Below are 6131 nucleotides of genomic sequence, written 5' to 3'. Positions count from 1 at the left end.
TTGTGTAGATGTACCACATTTTCTGTATCCATTCCTCTGTTGAAGGGCATCTGGGTGATTTCCAGCTTCTGGCTATTATAAATAAGGCTGCGATGAAAATAGTGGAGCACGTGTCTTTTTTATATGTTGGGGCATCCTTTGGGTATATGACCAAGAGAGGTATAGCTGGATCCTCAGGCAGTTCAATGTCAATTTTCTGAGGAACCTCCAGACTGATTTCCAGAATGGTTGTACCAGTCTGCAATCCCACCAACAATGGAGGAGTGTTCCTCTTTCTCTGCATCCTCACCAGCATCTGCTGTCACCTGAGTTTTTGATTTTAGCCATTCTTACTGGTGTGAGGTGAAATCTCAGGGTTGTTTTGATTTGCATTTCCCTTATGACTAAAGATGTTGAACATTTCTTTAGGTGTTTCTCAGCCATTCAGCATTCCTCAGCTGTGAATTCTTTGTTTAGCTCTAAACCCCAGATTTTAATAGGGTTATTTGTCTCCCTGTGGTCTAAATTCTTGAGTTCTTTGTATATTTTGGATATAAGGCCTCCATCTGTTGTAGGATTGGTAAAGATCTTTTCCCAATCTGTTGGTTGCCATTTTGTCCTAACCACAGTGTCCTTTGCCTTACAGAAGCTTTGCAGTTTTATGAGATCCCATTTGTCGATTCTTGATCTTAGAGCATAAGCCATTGGTGTTTTGTTCAGGAAATTTTTTCCAGTGCCCATGTGTTCCAGATGCTTCCCTAGTTTTTCTTCTATTAGTTTGAGTGTGTCTGGTTTGATGTGGAGGTCCTTGATCCACTTGGACTTAAGGTTTGTACAGGGTAGTAAGCATGGATCGATCTGCATTCTTCTACATGTTGACCTCCAGTTGAACCAGCACCATTTGCTGAAAATGCTATCTTTTTTCCATTGGATGGTTTTGTCTCCTTTGTCAAAAATCAAGTGACCATAGGTGTGTGGGTTCATTTCTGGGTCTTCAATTCTATTCCATTGGTCAATCTGTCTGTCTCTGTACCAATACCATGCAGTTTGTATCACTATTGCTCTGTAATACTGCTTGAGTTCAGGGATAGTGATTCCCCCTGAAGTCCTTTTATTGTTGAGGATAGCTTTAGCTATCCTGGGTTTTTTGCTATTCCAGATGAATTTGCAAATTGTTCTGTCTAACTCTATGAAGGATTGGATTTGTATTTTGATGGGGATTGCATTGAATCTGTAGATCGCTTTTGGTAAAATGGCCATTTTTACTATATTAATCCTGCCAATCCATGAGCATGGGAGATCTTTCCATCTTCTGAGGTCTTCTTCAATTTCTTTCTTCAGAGTCTTGAAGTTCTTATTGTACAGATCTTTTACTTGCTTGGTTAAAGTCACACCGAGGTACTTTATATTATTTGAGTCTATTATGAAGGGTGTCGTTTCCCTAATTTCTTTCTCGGCTTGTTTCTCTTTTGTGTAGAGGAAGGCTACTGATTTATTTGAGTTAATTTTATACCCAGCCACTTTGCTGAAGTTGTTTATCAGCTTTAGTAGTTCTCTGGTGGAACTTTTGTATTCTGTTGGTGAAGCTTGTATCTACAGCTCCTTGTCTCTTCTTTTGGTTTTCTATATCCAGTGTTGTTTCCATGTGTTCTTTCTTGATTGCTTCTATTTCTATTTTTAATTCCTTCAACTGTTTGATTGTGTTTTCCTGGAATTATTTCAGGGATTTTTGCGATTCCTCTCTGTAGGCTTCTACTTGTTTATTAATGTTTTCCTGTGTTTCTCTAAGGGAGTTCTTCACGTCTTTCTTGAAGTCCTCTAGCATCATGATCAAATATGATTTTGAAACTAGATCTTGCTTTTCTGGTATGTTTGTGTAAGACTCTCAGAGAGAATCTTCCCTCAGGAGGGAGATCCTCGAGCCCAATGACCAGTCCGAGTCCACAGGTTGCAATCTGCAAGAGGATTTTTATTGATCAGGATACACAGGTATCTGTGGGCGTCCCAGTCAATTTGGAAGACTGGCGCGCCTTTCAGAACCAGGGACAGGTTTTTATAGGGCATTGAGGAGCAGAAGCAGGCTTACAGAAGCAGTTTCATGGTTACAGGAATGTGATTGGTGGAGTAAATTTGGGATACGTGTATGTTACCTATTTTGGCTATAATCATAACAGTGAGTTAGCAAAAAGTACATGGTGGTCAGGGCTTCGGGGAGTCAGGGACTTTTTCTTTTTCCTGCCAGGTGGCCCATGGAACAATGCCCATAATTTAGTCTGGTTTCTGCATTTTGTTTTCTTTTATGGTCTGTTTCGTCTAAATGATGGGTCAGCTTGTCCCACAAAGCTTGGACACATCTGAACTTTTTCAGGCTTATTTTAGTTCTGAGTCTGTGTATCTAAAAACTTACTTTTTACTCCTATAGTTGAGGGCCTTGGGCCCCTCCTTTCTGGGAGGGGGTCTTTCATTCCCCCATTTTCTTTTTTTGTCCTTGAGTGGAATCTTCCACTCAACTTTGTTAAGGTACCTCTGTTTTTTGTTGTTTCACCATCTGATACTGTTTTCTCAGCACAAAAGTTTGAATGACTGAAAGTCTGTATCTCTTACTATTCCTGTCTGATCTGCATAGAAACAACATTCTTCTTTTAGTGTAGCACACAGACTCCTTCTTTAAGGAATATCAGGTCTACTCTTCTCCTATTTTGAAGGACTACCTCTGAGAGGGAGGTTAGGTATTCTTGGAGGTCAGCTAAAAAGTCTTTTTTACTCTTTTTATATCTGAGTCAATGGCAGTTCTGAATTCTCTATAAGCCTTGCATTGTAGGGCAACAGCAGATGTCCTTGTACTGTCCTTGTAGCACCTAGATAGCCTTAAATAATTCTCATCTATTGTGTCTTATTAAGTTTTTAGCATCAGGATTCTAATCTGGACACTATCTGAACCTATAAATCAAGGTCTTTTAGAACTTCTCAACTTATATAGGTTGTGATCCCTGAGGCACAGTCCCAAGAAGTGTTAGGAGTACTAACATATGTAATGTTACATCATTTGTAATAGAAATCAAGCCTATTTCTACACCTATCTTGATGGAACCCAGGGCAAACATGCTGAGTGTCCCTCTAGGTCCCAGCTCTCAGCCCCAACAGCTAGTATGTGGCTGGTGAGGGCTGACAATTGACGGCTGTCAGGGTGGTCAGCAGCACCAGGTACAGTCCTTTCCAGTGAGGCTCGAGTGTCTGGGCTCAGTGTAGCTGTAGTCTCCGACCTGGAACTGATGAGATAGATGTCTCAGGGTCCCCGGGGCATAGGCTACTGTCAGCTGTGAGCAGATTTCTTTCTGTATCACCTGTAGGTCTTTTAGCCTGGCATACAAATCATTATTACTATGACATGTTGGTTCAGTAACATCATCTAATATAGTCAGGGGAGCTGAGGCCCCATTTAAGATCTCAAAGGGGGTAAAGCTGAATCTGGAAGGGGTATTTCTTGCTCTGAAGAGAACAAGAGGGAAGGAGTGTCACCCAGTCTGTGCCAGTCTCCATGGTCAATTTGTTCAGGGTCTCTTTTAAAATTTTATTTATTTACTCTATCTGTCCTGAACTTTGAGGTCTGTAAATATAACGTAATTTTCAATCGACCTCTAAATACTTGGCCACACCCTGGCTTACCTTGGCAACGAAAGTAGGTCTGTTGTCTGACCAGATTGCCTTGGGCACTCCAGACCTGTGGAAGATTTCTTCTAGTATCTTCTTGATGACTATTGAGGCCGTCTCTTGCTTGGTGGGGAAAGCTTCTATCTATTCCTGAAGAGATATCTATAAACACTAGGAGACATTTGAAATCATATTTTTTTTTTTTGGTTTTATCTCTGTGAAGTCCACTTCTCAGTAGTATCTAGGCCATTCCCCATGGAGCCTCCTACCACAGTCAACTTTCCTGAAAACAGTTACCTTTTGGCATGGTATACATCAGTGCACTATCTGTTCCACGAGATACTTGAGACCTGGGCCATAATATTTAGTTTTTGAAAACGTCTGGATGAGTTTGCTTACCCCTAAGTGAGTCCATTGATGCATTTGTTTTACTATGGCCTCTGCCTGTAAAAATTGTAGCAGGATCTTCTTTCTCATTGAGGTGTACCAGAGTCTCTTCCTCGGCCTGGCTGGGTCATGGAGGGCCCTTCTTTTTTTTTTTTTTTTTTTTTTTTTTGCCCTCAGATGTCAGTAGGCCCCTCTGCTGATGGGCTATAGCAAAGGCATACATGCTGCCCACATAGATGTTAAGTCTCTTTCTCAGCTCAAGGGCTTTGGTAAGGGGAGTGAGCTCTACCCCCTGAGTAGTGGTGTCTTCTGGTAGGGCCTGAGCCCAAATGACTCTGTTTCCATCTACCACTGCTGTCCCAGCCCATCTTTTTCTATGAACCAGATGACATCTATACCCTCTGCTGGCTGATCAGTCCGATCTTTATGCCACTCTTTAGTGAGCTCCTGCTGACAGTCATGAAAGGGGGTGTCTAGGTCGGGGTCCGGGAGCAGGGTTGCAGGATTTAGACTCATAGGGGCAGTCTGGAATCACAAGGAACAAGTGGGATACCCCGTCCACGCCAAGGTCCACTGTTCTTCGGGTAGTCCATGAGTATTGTTCATTGCCAGTACTCAAAGTCTTTTGCTGGACACTGCCCATTTGGGCATAGGAGCACAGAGTGTTGGGCCCCCGTATTCACAAAACAACTGGGCAGGCTTCCCTTCTATCTGCGCATAGCCAGCACCAAGAGGCTTGCCTTCTGGGCTGCTGGAGAGGCCCCTCTTGTTCTTCCTGGGGCAGTCCTTGACCCAGTGTCCTTTTTCCTTGTGATACGCACACTGATCTTTAGCTAGGAATTCTCTTCTGTTGCCAGGTACTGTCTTCCTAGGTTCCCTAACTACTGTGGCCAGTATATTCCTCTCCTGTCTTTTATCTCTCTTTAGCTCTCTAGCTTCTTCTTTTCTTCCTTAGCTTCCTGCTCTTTTTACCTTCTTTCCTCTTTCTCTTCCTCAGTCTCTCTCTCATATCTTCTGCACCTTCCTCTACAGCTATTAGATGCTGTCCACTTATGTAACCACACTTCAACTTTACTTTCTCTGCAACTTACACTAACTCTCAGCAACTTAGCTTAACCCTTTAAATTTCTGTAACTTTTTCTCTTTATATCTTTTCCTTATCTTAGCCAGATTGGTGGGGCATTTTCCAGCCACTCGGAGACCCACCCTTGGAGTCTGGCGGCAGACCTGGAGCACTCCCTACCTTTAGGCGCATTCAAGTCAACAGTCAGGAGTGAGGGTCTTCCATCTATGTCTGGAACATTCTTTCTGGCCTCTATCAGGATTCTGTCTTTCCTTGGTGGTAAAGAAGACCTGTAACAGTTACTAACAAGCATCTCAAATGGGATGGTGAGAAAACAAGAGAATCTTGAGAATAGAGGTCCACTGAAGAGGACAAATAGCATTTAGTCACACAGCTAAGCCAGGAGGACTTTTTGGGACAAAAAGGCTGTTGTAAAAATAAGCACAAGCTTTGTGTCTGTGAAACAGAAAGGCAAGCAGAGAGGCAGCTGATCTGTTACCGACTGTCTCTCTGGACTTAGATTTTACTTAAGGAGTACCTCCCTTCAGTGCCAGCTCAGTGGCTCTGCCTCTCAAGAGACCCAGCCTCTGAAGGACACTAGGCTTCCAGTAAGAACTAATAACAAAAGGATGGAGAGATGGTTAGGACCTGGGTGATAGATGTCAAGTGGCTGACCTGAGAATTGTAACCAGTTCACCTGTGACTTTCAGGACCTCAGTAGCAGCCCTTTACCAAACTGTCTCACTGGGTTAAAGGCCCATGGAAAAGAAAACATTAATCCTGACCTTGGCCACAGCTAAAGCTTGAATTCTAAATTTTGACTGGCAAAACAAAGTTCTTCACAGTTTGTTGTAGATTCTTTTTGAAACTATTTTAGGGCCTTCTCTGCCCCCCAACCTGGGGCATTTTGACCACAGGGGCAGGAACTGGCTGCTGAGGGGATAAGATCAAAGGCACTCTCCATGTCAATGATGACTAACAGGGAAGGTTACTTAATGTTGGAGATCAACTCCTCTCTTGGAATAGGGCCAGCAGATAAGGCAGCCTCCCT

The 6131-nt window shown here is 42.9% G+C and overlaps 1 long non-coding RNA gene across 1 annotated transcript; it reads right to left on the bottom strand.

The window, feature by feature from the left end:
• Positions 1-3639: 3639 nt before the first annotated feature.
• On the bottom strand, positions 3640-4151 carry LOC148001662 (uncharacterized). The gene is made up of 3 exons (XR_015636357.1): positions 4063-4151; positions 3928-3980; positions 3640-3801 (listed from the first exon to the last, which is right to left on the bottom strand). It is a non-coding gene; the product is annotated as an uncharacterized LOC148001662 (long non-coding RNA).
• Between the last annotated feature and the right edge of the window lie 1980 nt (positions 4152-6131).

This window comes from Rattus norvegicus, chromosome 13 (assembly GCF_021556685.1).
Source record: "Rattus norvegicus strain SHRSP/BbbUtx chromosome 13, alternate assembly SHRSP_T2T, whole genome shotgun sequence".
Taxonomy (NCBI): Eukaryota; Metazoa; Chordata; class Mammalia; order Rodentia; family Muridae; genus Rattus; species Rattus norvegicus.
The sequence above is the reverse complement of the archived record's forward strand: the minus strand, read 5'-3'. Positions and strand labels throughout refer to the sequence as shown.